At 38.0% G+C, this 12,155-nt stretch overlaps 1 pseudogene; it reads left to right on the top strand.

Annotated features, from left to right (window-relative positions):
- Positions 1–11,173: 11,173 nt before the first annotated feature.
- Positions 11,174–11,905, top strand: LOC129514426 (lathosterol oxidase-like; annotated as a pseudogene).
- Positions 11,906–12,155: the final 250 nt, after the last annotated feature.

Raw genomic sequence — 12,155 nt, 5'->3', positions numbered from 1 at the left:
GATAGGAAGTGACGACATGGCCTCATAGATTGGTAGTCAGAAAAGATAAACACAAGGAAGTCTCATCATGGAACCATATCCTCTTTAAGACTAAGAACTGTTACTTGTATCATTTACCAAATCATATACCAAAGTTCAAACCAGTTCACTTCAGCAAATCAGGTCAGGAAAGGCATTGAACACACAAGCCAGATCATGTCACAGTGGATACAATGAGGGTTGAAGCTAATGACTTAGAACCCAGAATGCATAGCAACTTGACCAGAGGACAGCATAAAGATCAGATACACAGCCACCCCTCCCTGTACTGGGGGTTATCTTAGATTACCCACATCCAGGCAGCATCTTGGGAAGGAGAAGGGGTGAGGGAGATTCCTTAAGAAGTAGGTTACCTTCTGATACATGACCCACAAAAGAGAATGAGATGTTTTAATTTAAAAAGATTAAGTGGTTTCTGACAACCATATGAATGTATGCTTCAGAGCAAGATGTAATCCATTATAGGAAAACTCATGCTCTGGATCTAAGTTGTGGTGTCCTTACATTGATTTGGCCACAAATAACAATGATATTTATGAATACGGAAAACTATGTATATTATAAAAAGCCAAGCAAAATTTAAATAGTCTATTTTAAGTAACCATTTAGATATATTTTTTAAATATTTTATTTATTCATTCATGAGACACACACACAGAGAGAGAGAGAGAGAGAGAGGCAGAGACACAGGCAGAGGGAGAAGCAGGCTCCATGCAGGGAGCCCGACGTGGGACTCGATCCCAGGACTCCAGGATCACACCCTGGGCCGAAGGTAGGCACTAAACCGCTGAGCACCTGGGCTACCCCCATTTAGATATTTTAAGATTAATTTTATAGTACTTTCTTTTGTATCTTTAAAAGTATTTGAATCTTTGAAACAAACAAGAGAATATGTGTATTAACTTAAGAAAACAGTATCAATATAAAGTAACTTAGAAAAAAAATATGTAGATTTTGGGGTAAAAATCCTCCATGGACATAAGAAATTTCTTATCAAGTCATTATAATTTATAATATCTTGATTATAAAATACTTTCATGTACTCATTTTACGAATGTGTAGCATCTAGTTTTGATGGAAAAACTAAATTATGCCAGTATTGAGATTTAATCCTGCCTGAAGCAAGCAAATTAACTAAATGATTTCTCAATTTTCCTTCCAAGTCCTATGATTTAATGAGGTTATGTGAAAGATGACTAAACACAAAATGTGTGGACGGGCTGTCAGCAGTGAGTGTTCTCCCATAGAGATGAGGCTTCAGAACTTCCAGAGTAAGGGACATGTGACCCTTTGCTGAAGGACTGGGGCTCATTACATGTATTCATGAGGTTTTTACCAAAACCCATTAAAGCAATTGCTTAGACCTCTTTGTTGTGAGGTCAGAAAAACAGGCCAGGAAATAGCTTGAAGTGTTCTCCAGGACTGGCTTCCAGAAGAGACCCAGGAGTGGATATGCTGGGATAAATGACTAACAGGTCTGTGTCAGTCATGGTTCAATCAAGAGACAGGAATCAGAACAGTTTTTGTAACAGAGAGAATTCAATATGGAAATTAAGTCGGCAGAAATAATTGTTAACTATATTAACTGAAAAGGCAAATAAAACCAAGAGCCCTAAGACATGATGGAGGGAGCACCTGTAGCAAGCAGTGACCACAGCCTCCAAGGTATCTTACAGAGGGGCTGTTAGGGGCTGAAAAATCAGACTTATCAGGAGGGGACACTGATCCTCTGGTGCTGGTTTGGCAAGTGGTACATAAATTCCAAAACAGAGTTAATTGCTGCCTCCCCAGGGAACTGCTGCTGTTGGGGTGAAGAAGTAATACTAAGGGAAGTGGGGAGATGCTTAAGGATACAAACTAGTAACTAGTAGATAAATCAGGCCTAGAGATGGAACGCACAGCACAGTGATTACACACAACAATACTGTAATGTAAACCTCAAAGTTGCTAGGAGACTGGGGCTTAATTTTCCCACCACAAAAAAGAAACGATGCTTACGTTACATTAACTAACACGACAGTGGTAATCATACTACAATATATGCATGTATCGAATCGACATTATACACTTCAATGTTATATGTCAATTATATCTCAATAAAAACACATTAAAGAGAAGTGTGAAACGAAGAGGACAAGTCACTCCTTTCTCCTTCAGCTTTGTGGTCTGCATCTGGCATCCCTGTTGGCAGTCTTGCAAGGAGCTAACTGCAGAGCAGAAATGTGTTTTGCAGAGTCCCAGCTCCAGCACGACGAAGCAGAGCATGGAAGCATGAGTTTGAAGCTAAACACCAGGAGCTTAACAGTTGGGACAGATTTAAAAAAATAAGAACAGCCATTTATTTGTCTAATCTACAGAAAACAAATGTATGAAAGCGTGCATCTAAAAGACAACTAAAAAATATCCGAAAATGATTAAAACGGTAAAGCCCTAACATTTATATGAAATTATCTTTGTAAAGAACACATACTTCTGAGTTGTAAAAAGTACAAGCTGCTGCTGAGCACACTTAGTATCTTTATACTTAGAAAAAGATGCTGATATGGAGGGGTGAAAATTCAGATGGTTGGTTCAAAATGTATTTGGGGCTCAGTCTCACTCTTCCAGAGTGAGTAGAAGGGATGCTGATATCATACCAGTCTTGGCTCACTCAGATTGTCCAGCTCAGGAGTTATTTTGGGGGGCACTAAGCAGCAGTACACAAAATCATTCTGAGTATTCAGATAACACCTAATGAGCAAAACAACTGTCACTGAGCCTATCAGAAGCTGACAACCCATCCGAAAAACTTACGGTAAGCGTTACTTAGGACTGCCACAGAGCTGTGCTGTGAACACATCTATGATGGCACTCTTTAGAAATGACCTGGTGCCCATCTGGAAAACACAAGAGGGCATGGACACTGGAAAGTGTGTTGTGAATGTTTTCTTTTTCCATCCTGGTGATAGTTCTCTTTCACTTTTCTCTACTGTTCACACCACAAACCACATGCCAAAGAGGGTTAGATCCAAACAAAGAGTAAGAAAGTATGCTCTACAAAGAAATGACAACATTCTTTCCAGACTTACAAAGACACTGAAAGCTAAAAGTTAAGAATCTTTCCAAAAATCATAGACCTAAAACTACGACAGGATTATAGGACTATAATCCACTGACCCTTAATCCACAATAATTTCCACTGCATAATGTCACCTCCCTAATATCAGGATAAATAGTTTTAGAGATACCTTGAGGTATGCTGGATATAAATTAGAATTATTCCATAAGATAAGGAGAAGTCTAAATTGGATGCTGCCATGACATGAGCCATTTCCACTTCCAGGTGACCGCATACTGATAGGCCAAAGAAGCCCCGGTAACTAGTAGAGCTCATCAGCTATCTCTGTCCCCAGAACCACATGCTTCACTCTGGCTGAATTAATAAACATTGACTTACAGAAGGTGTATTATCAGATGCCATTTTCAGAGTACACAGGGATTAGGAGAACTTGTAATTCATTTAACAAAACCATCACCAGTTTCTAGAGTACCACATATATGGGAAGGGCTGAACTAATAAAATGAAAAGGACATAGTCCCTATCACCCAAGAATTCATATTCTCATTGAGCCATCATATCAGATCAAGAAGATCTATAAAGTATCAACTGTTACATCAAGATAGACACAAAATGCCATGATAGGTAGAGGGAAAACACTAGAAATCTGTGTCATCCCTACACAGGAACGAACTCTTTTTCTCATTTTTTCTTCAGTTGTAACACATACCAAAATCAATGTTAACCCCCATAATCAGAAACCACACAATAACTCCCCAAATTATTAGAAATTCTTTTCTTTAGTTTCATAATAGCTAATATCATTTACAAGTAGCAGACTTTCAAAACTAACTCAGGTTCACACACAAATATTGAAATTAGTTTGGGTAAACCACTTACAACAACAATGCCATCCATTTATAAGGCCTTTTCCGAGTGTTCAGTGGCACAAAATATACTGCAGACCCGTCAGCGTTTTTGTATATGTGAGAGGGAGAGAAGAATCAATGAAGGCTTGTAAGGCTCTGGCAAAATGCAGTGACATGACAGGTTACATGAGAAAAGAGGCTCAGACATAATAATAATAATAATAATAATAATAGGAATAAGTGATCCGTCTTGAAAACCCACTTTATCTTATGTACTATGGTTTTCTTCTATCTACCAGAGACCTAAAGCATACCAAAAACAGATGATGGGGAAATTTTTTAAAATATATATACTAGTTATAGAAATTAGCAAGCATTTGTTAGGTAAATCTCTAAAGCCCCATCACATAGATATTGTCAGTATATAATAAAAATTATGACAGTCTTCATTGCTCCTAGGTCTCTCTTTTCTCTCTCCCTCTCCTCCTCTCCCTCTCTCTCATAGTTCACTTAAAGCACACATCAGCCTGAAGGCAGAAAATTCTGCATGTTGAAATGCCAGAATAACATCATGAATACGCCTTTGCCCATTTCATACTGGCGTATCAGAGTTGAGCCTCTGTTTTCCAAAAATCAGGAACAGGAGGATTATTTCCAGTGGATTACATCTGAGCCAGAAGGACACTAACAGATTCTAAAGAAGAGAGAGAACCCAGCAACAATTTAAGATCTGTTGGTGAGTCAACCTACACAAATCCTCTGACACATAAAATCTCCATGTCTGTCCCCAGCAAGGGGCCTTGAAACTGCTGCTACTCTAGAGATATTCACAAACACATCAGTTTGAATCCTTGACAATTGCCTTCTTGATGTCTGCTTTCAATAAGCTCTTAAATAATTTGTTTATCACTTGGGCCATTTGGTGATAAATGGAGTTTATTCAGTGTGTCCTCTAATTAATTAGTTTGCTTTCCATGCTATTAATGGAGGCACAAGTATATCCATTAGCCCTTTGGGAGTTCTCTTGCACACAGCCTTTGAAAAAGGAGCATTGCACAACCTCTAAGGTGCTGACTCTTGGTAATGCGGTTTGGGCTGCAACAGGAAGTGGGAGATTCTCCCAGGTGATCAGGTTTTCCTTTTAGCCCAAAAGGGAAATTAAATATTCGCAGGATTGTGTTTCTTTTGAAGTGGCTATAGTTTCACTGCAATTTCCATCCGACGCAATGTGCATTTTGTCAGGCTGAGGTTCAGCCGTTAGGTTGCTAATTAAGTTAACAAGTGCTGTGTGCTGCTTAATTTGGCAACAAGCTATCCTACAGATTGCTCAATAAGAAAAGCAGTATTTCCGTAATGATTCTGTTTTTTAGCTTGGAATTAAGCTAAAAACGATAATGATCCCTATGAAGGGACATCTGATGCATGTGTTCAAAATCAGAAAAGGAGAATACGCCTTTTTCCACATTGGACACTCACACCTTTTATTTACACATTTACTGCACATTGTAGCTGAAATAGGAGTAATTGCCTGTGTACATTTTTAATTCATCATAATTCAAATAAAACGTGTTTCTCTGCCCAAATTCCTTCTTCCAGCTGTCATTTTGCCCAACTGCAAATTGACTTTTAGTAATGAATTCCACTGCAGTGAGCTAATTGTGGGTGTGATTTATTCTCTTATTATCCTCGGTTGAAGTGCCTCTCCTTCAGTTGTAGGGGTTAAAAAAGAAATTCAGTGGTTCATTCATTCAGTAGATATTTACTGAGCATCTATTGTGTGTCAGATATTGCACTAGGCTCCAGGGACTCGGAGGAAAAATTATGCCTAGGGGAGGATCTCAACAGAGGTTCTCAAAGAATAACCATCTATTTATTCCACCTAAGAAAACATAGTTTGGGAAGGAATATTCCTGGACTAAGATCTTGGAGACCAGCACTCCGGTGTATGCTGTATAAATATACCTAAACTCAGTCACTAACCAACGAAAGAAAATGAAATAAGCAAGTTGTCTAATCTCTCTGGGCCTTATTAGTTCATTTATAAAGTGAAAGGGGACAGCTTACTTGTTAAAGTCCCTTCCGGCAGGTTTCTTGAATAATCCAAAGTCTCTCATGACCTATACTCAACCAAATGCTATTTCCTCAACCTAGAGTTCCTTTCTCCTTCCCTCTTTTATTTATGCATACTAAAAGATTACTCAATGAAATCTGTAGTCTACTTAATTGCATTGTATCAGTGTCAATTTCCTAGTTTTGATGAATGTACTAGTTCTATAACATGGTACCATTAAGAGAAGCTGGGCAAGGAGTACATTGGATCTCTCCATGCTATTTTTACAACTTATGAGTCTGTAATTACTTAATACTAAAAATATTTTCAAAAAATACCACACAACCCATCTCAAAACCCCACAAACTTTCTCAAAAACAAAATTAAAACTGAAATCAATCTCTTCCCTTACTTCTATTATAACATCTTGACTGCCTTAGAGTTAGTTACAAATCCACCTGCCTCTCTTGATTTTCCACCCCAAAAGGTAGAGCTGCATCATATTTATCTTTGCATCCTCCACAGACCTTACAATATTTGCTTTTCTAATCCAGGTTCATTCAATTAAATTCAACAAACTAGGTTCAAAACACTGGTTAAAACATTTCCTTACATCTCTTGTCTCATCAGGGAAGCTCTGCCTTACATTCTGCTTTCCTTTAGTGGCGTGCAACAGGATCTGTATGCAGAACGTGTGTAGGCATAGCATTCACATACTCATTTTTCCAAGGTGCCTAGGAGTAAAATGTGACTGGTAGTAACACCCACATGGATACCAAGGACAAAGGGAGTTAATTACCCAGTGGTGGCGGAATATAGTACATAAATAATGGAGCATGACAGAAACAAGGGTGATGTTATACAAATTTTTAGATCCTGCAATAGCCTGTTCTGGATTTGGTTTTCAAATGGAAGACAGTTAAAATACAGAACACTTCTATTTGGTTCTGAAGATGCTTTCACTAAGGCTTTTTGAGATCTTGAGACTCCAACATTGAAACATACATATATAACGCAGACACCTGTAGATTAACATAAGAAGGGGCTCCAAAGGATCATTTCTACCCACTTATGATTTATATTTTGTAAAAGTTTCTAGCAGTTGGGATCAGCCATCTGTAGCTGCTAAGATAAAGACAGATATGCCTATAAAGTTTACAGCTTGTTAAACAGAGATCATCGTAAATTATTAAAATGTAATTTCAGTAAAGTTAAAATTGAATTAAATTAAAAAATTAAGTCAATGGCAACCATTCTTTGAGAATATAGGTAAGCTATTGAAAGAAAAAAATCCTAAGTGCATCCAGGATAGAACACCGTAAAAGCTAATAAAATTTTTGAATTGTTTTTAATGTAGGTATTTGTGCTTGACTTTGCCTCTAGGAATAACTGATGGATGTCTTGAAATATTCAATTATGTATAAATAGACAGAATATAATATCTAATCATTAGTCATTTTCCCCACATGGTGGGTATAAATATAAATTCCACTTGGGCAAAAATTTACATTAAAAAACAAAAAATATTTTACTGTTTATCTACTTTACTTGAATACCAATTAAATTATAAAATTTGTTTTATGATTTTAAAAGCTTATATAATATATGACTTTTATAACTTATGTAAGATAAATTACATTTTAAAACATATATAATTTTTATAATTTCTTTAAAAAAACTTTTATATTAGCAGTTGTTCCTTTATCTTTGATCAAAACATGTAACCGTGAAACTTAGACATATATACAAAAGTTGCTCATTTGACAAATTGGACCAATGTGACAAATGTGTCCAAAACAATGAATATAATTAAGTCCACTGATTTCTTTACTAATTTGAGCTATTTGGGTGACCTCAGTAAAATAAAGAGGTACCATACTAGATATATTAAAACACAACGTAGATTAGGTTTTGTAAATTAAAATTGATAGGAGTCAAATCAGAAAGCTAAAGAACTAAAATAGAATGGCAATTTTTATGCCAATATTAAGACCAACAGGAAACAAAGCATGATCTCCACCACTACAAGTTTATATGAGTCATTAGTTATCTGAAAAGCTGTCTTAAAAGTCACAAGCTACGTGACTTCTGTGGTAAGCAAGGTAATAGCACTCTAAATATGCCCATGCTCTAATCCCCAGAACATGGGAATATATTATGTTATATGACAAGGAAGAATTAAAGTTGCAAATATAAGTGAGGATGCTGATGTCCAGACTTAAAAATAGAAAGATTACCCAAGAGGGCCTGGTGTGGGCCCAACAAAATCACCAGGGTCATCAAAAGTGGAAGAGGTAAGAAGAGTTAGTATCAGAGTGAAGTGATGGGAGAGAGACTCAAGCAGTCAAGGCCGGCTTTGAAGATGGAAGAGGCCACAAGCCAAGGAATGCAGGTGGACTCGAGAAGCTGGAAAAAGTAAGCAAAGGGCTTGCTTAGAGCCTCCAGAAGGAACACAGCTATGCTGATACCTTGATTTTAACCCAGTGAGAGCCATTTTAGATTTCTGACTTTCAACCCTATAAGATAATAAATATGTGTTGTTTTTAAGCCATTAAGTATATGGCAACTTGTCACAGCAGCAATAAAAACGAATACAACTACACTTCCAGTTTCTGACTCTGCACATAAGGAGACTCAAAGCTGCAAAGTAGCAAAAAGCTGAGCAAATGGATATATCAACAAAATTCTAGGATACATAAGAGAGGTGAGGACACACAGCAAATCACTACCCCAGTGATTGGAAAGACCTAGAGCAAATATAGAGAATAACAATTTCCTGAAATAGAGGCTAACAAGTAGAAACTGCTTGCCTCAGGAGCCAGTTCTGGGGAAGGAAACTGAACTGTAACTGACATGTTGCTGGAGGCTCAGTGTAGACTAGTCTGAGAGTTAGAAGCCCTATGGAGACCTAGTCATCAGGAGGCCCCATAACTTCATGGGATTTACCGGTAGGGGCCTGAACAGGTTCCTACAGTAAATTTCTAATAAAAATTCCCCAGTGCTTCCAAAAGGGGTGTTTAAAAAGAGGAATCATTTTGAAATACACCAGAAGATACTGTTCTTCTTAACAAACCTGCTCTCGGTGGAAACTAGTTAAGCAGAGTCTGATATGCTGGGATATCATCAGAGCATACCAAAAGGCCAAAAGGACAATTTGAAAAGACAGAGAACGCATCAAAACCAGATATGGCACGGATGTTAGAATTATTGGACCAGGACTTTAAAATGCTATGATTAATATGCCAAGGGCTCTAATGGATAAAGTAAACAGCATGTAAGAACAGATAGGTAATGTAAGCAGAAAGAGGGAAATCCTCAGAAGGAACCAAAAGGAAGTGCTAGAGAGCAACAACACCAGAAAGTAAATAAAGAATGCCTTTGATGGGATTGCTAGTAGACTGAACACAGTCTGCACTTAAGGATACCTCAACAAAACCCTCCAAAACTGAAAAGCAATATAAATAATAGTGAAAGGGAATAGAGGGGAAGGGAGAAGAAATGGGTAGGAAATATCAGAAAGGGAGACAGAACATGAGAGACTCCTAACTCTGGGAAATGAACTAGGGGTGGTGGAAGGGGAGGTGGGGGGGTGGGGGTGACTGGGTGACGGGCACTTAGGGGGGCACTTGACGGGATGAGCACTGGGTGTTATTCTGCATGTTGGCAAATTGAACACCAATAAAAAATAAATTTATTATTAAAAAAAAACTGAAAAGCAAAGAGAACAAAGATGGAAAACAAAACACCTAACAGAATATCTCAGGGCTGTAAGACAGCTACGAAAGAGAACCTATGCATAGTGGGAATATTGGATGTTGAAGGAAGAGAAAGTAATAGAAGAAATTCTGTGCAAACAATAATGATTGAGAATTACCTTAAAGTAAGTCAGACAACAAAACACAGAATCAGGAAGCTCAGAGGACACCTAGCAGAACTACTGCCCCAAAAACTACACCCTGACATATCACTTTGAAATTAAAGAGAAAATCTTGAAAAGCCCTGAAAAGGGGTGGAGGGAAACCTTACCTACAGAGGAACAAAAATAAGAATTACATGCAACTTTTCCAGAAAACATGCAAGCAAGAAGAGAGTAGAGTAGGAGGTGCCTGGGTGGCTCAGTAGGTTAAATGCCCAAGCCTTCATTTTGGCTCATGATCTCTGGGCCTGGGATCGAGCCCCGTGTCAGGCTCTGTGCTAGTCATGGAGCCTGCTTAAGAGTCTCTCTCTCTCTCTCTCCCTCTCCTTCTATCCCTCTCCCCATAAAAGGGAGAGAGAGAGAAAGTACAGTAAAATATACACAGTACAGACATGCTTTTATTTTATTGTTCTTCATAGATATTGTGTTTTTCACAAATTGAAGGTTTGTGGCCACTGCACAGAGCAAGCCTGTCAGTGCTATTCTTCCAACAGCATTTGCTCATTTCATGTCTCTGTGTCACATTTTGGTAACTCTTGCAGTTTTTCAGACATTTTCATTATTATTATATTTGTTATGGTGATCTGTGATCAGTAATCTTTGATGTTACTATAGCAATTGTAGGGTGCCACCGATTGTGGCCATATAAAACAGCAAACTTCACTGATAAATGTTGTATGTGTTTTGACTGCTCTACTGGCTGACCTCCCCCCCCCCTCCATCTCTCTCCCTCTCCTCTGGCCTTCCTACTTGCTGAGACGCAAGAATATTAAAATTATGCCAATTAATAACCCCACAATAGCCTCTAAGTGTTCAAGTAAAAGGAAGAACCACACATCTCTCACTTTAAAAGCTAGAAATAATTAAGCTTAGTGAAGAAGGCATGTCAAAAGCTGACACAGGCAGTAAGTTGGGCCTCTTACACCTAACAGTGAGCCAAAAAAGGGAAAAGTTCTTGAAGAAAATTAAAGTGCTACTCCAGTGAACATGTGAATGATAAGAAAGCAAAACAGCCTTATCGCTGATTTGGAGAAAGTTTTAGTGGTCTGGATAGAAGATCAAGCCAGCCACAGCATTCCCTTAAGCCAAAGCCTAATCCAGAGCAAAGCCTTAACTCTCTTCATTTCTGTGAAGGCTGACCAGTGAGAAATCTGCAGAAGAAAAGTCTAAAGTTGGCAGGGGTTGGATCATAAGGTTTAAGGAAAAAGGGCATCTTACAATCCCACAGAGACTGAATCTGCAGACCCTCTCTAGGAGCTAAGATGGATCTTGTACTCAGTTTCGCAGATTATTATTTTTTTACACCATAACTCTATCCAGCCTGATGGTCCGAGGATGACCTCTTCTGATAAACTATTAGTCTCCAGATCAAGTAACAAATCTTGGTGCTTATATACTTATTTCATCTTTGCAACACTGAGTTATTATTTTGTCTGTGATCATTTATTAATGAAGCATCCATGTTTTTTAAAAATAAAGTCTATAGAGAGATTACATTTATTGTCCAATTACTGCCATAATTTAATAGTCCCACTGTTTCATTGTTTCTGCTAGAGTTGAGAGATTACAGCAAACTATATGATGACCCTGGAGAGTTTCCAGGTGGCTGGTTTGGGCTCATTGTTAGTATACTTCCCCTCCTCTTTTTCACTGATATGCTGATCTACTGGATTCATAGAGGCCTTCATCATAGACTTGTATATAAGCACATATACAAACCAAATCATCTCTGGAAGATTCCTACTACATTTGCAAGTTATGCTTTTCACCCTTTGGATGGCTTCCTTCAGAGTCCGCCTTGCCATATAGACTCTTTCATCCTTCCATTACACAAGGTAGTTTATTTCAGTTTGTACATCTTGATCAATATCTGGACAATTTCCATTCATGATGGCAATTTCCATGTTCTCCAAATCTTAAAGCCATTTATTAATGGCTCAGCCCATCATACAGACCACCACGTGTTATTTGACTATAATTATGGACAGCACTAGGACAGGCTGACTCTCTTGTTAAGGGCTGATGCAGTTGGTAACTTCCAGTAGAATGTTCATTTGCCATTTTGAAAATCTTAGGGCCCTTAAGAATTATGGTTTACAATATGGTTTGTATTTTAAGCCCACTGTTGAGAGCTACCACTCAGAAAAAAAATATTCCTATCAAAATATTACTGTTCGCTGATAATGCACCTGGTTACCCAAAGCTCTGATAGAGATGCATGAAATTAATGTTGTTTTCATGCCT

This window comes from Nyctereutes procyonoides, unplaced genomic scaffold (assembly GCF_905146905.1).
Source record: "Nyctereutes procyonoides isolate TBG_1078 unplaced genomic scaffold, NYPRO_anot_genome, whole genome shotgun sequence".
Classification (NCBI taxonomy): domain Eukaryota; kingdom Metazoa; phylum Chordata; class Mammalia; order Carnivora; family Canidae; genus Nyctereutes; species Nyctereutes procyonoides.
The sequence above is the reverse complement of the archived record's forward strand: the minus strand, read 5'-3'. Positions and strand labels throughout refer to the sequence as shown.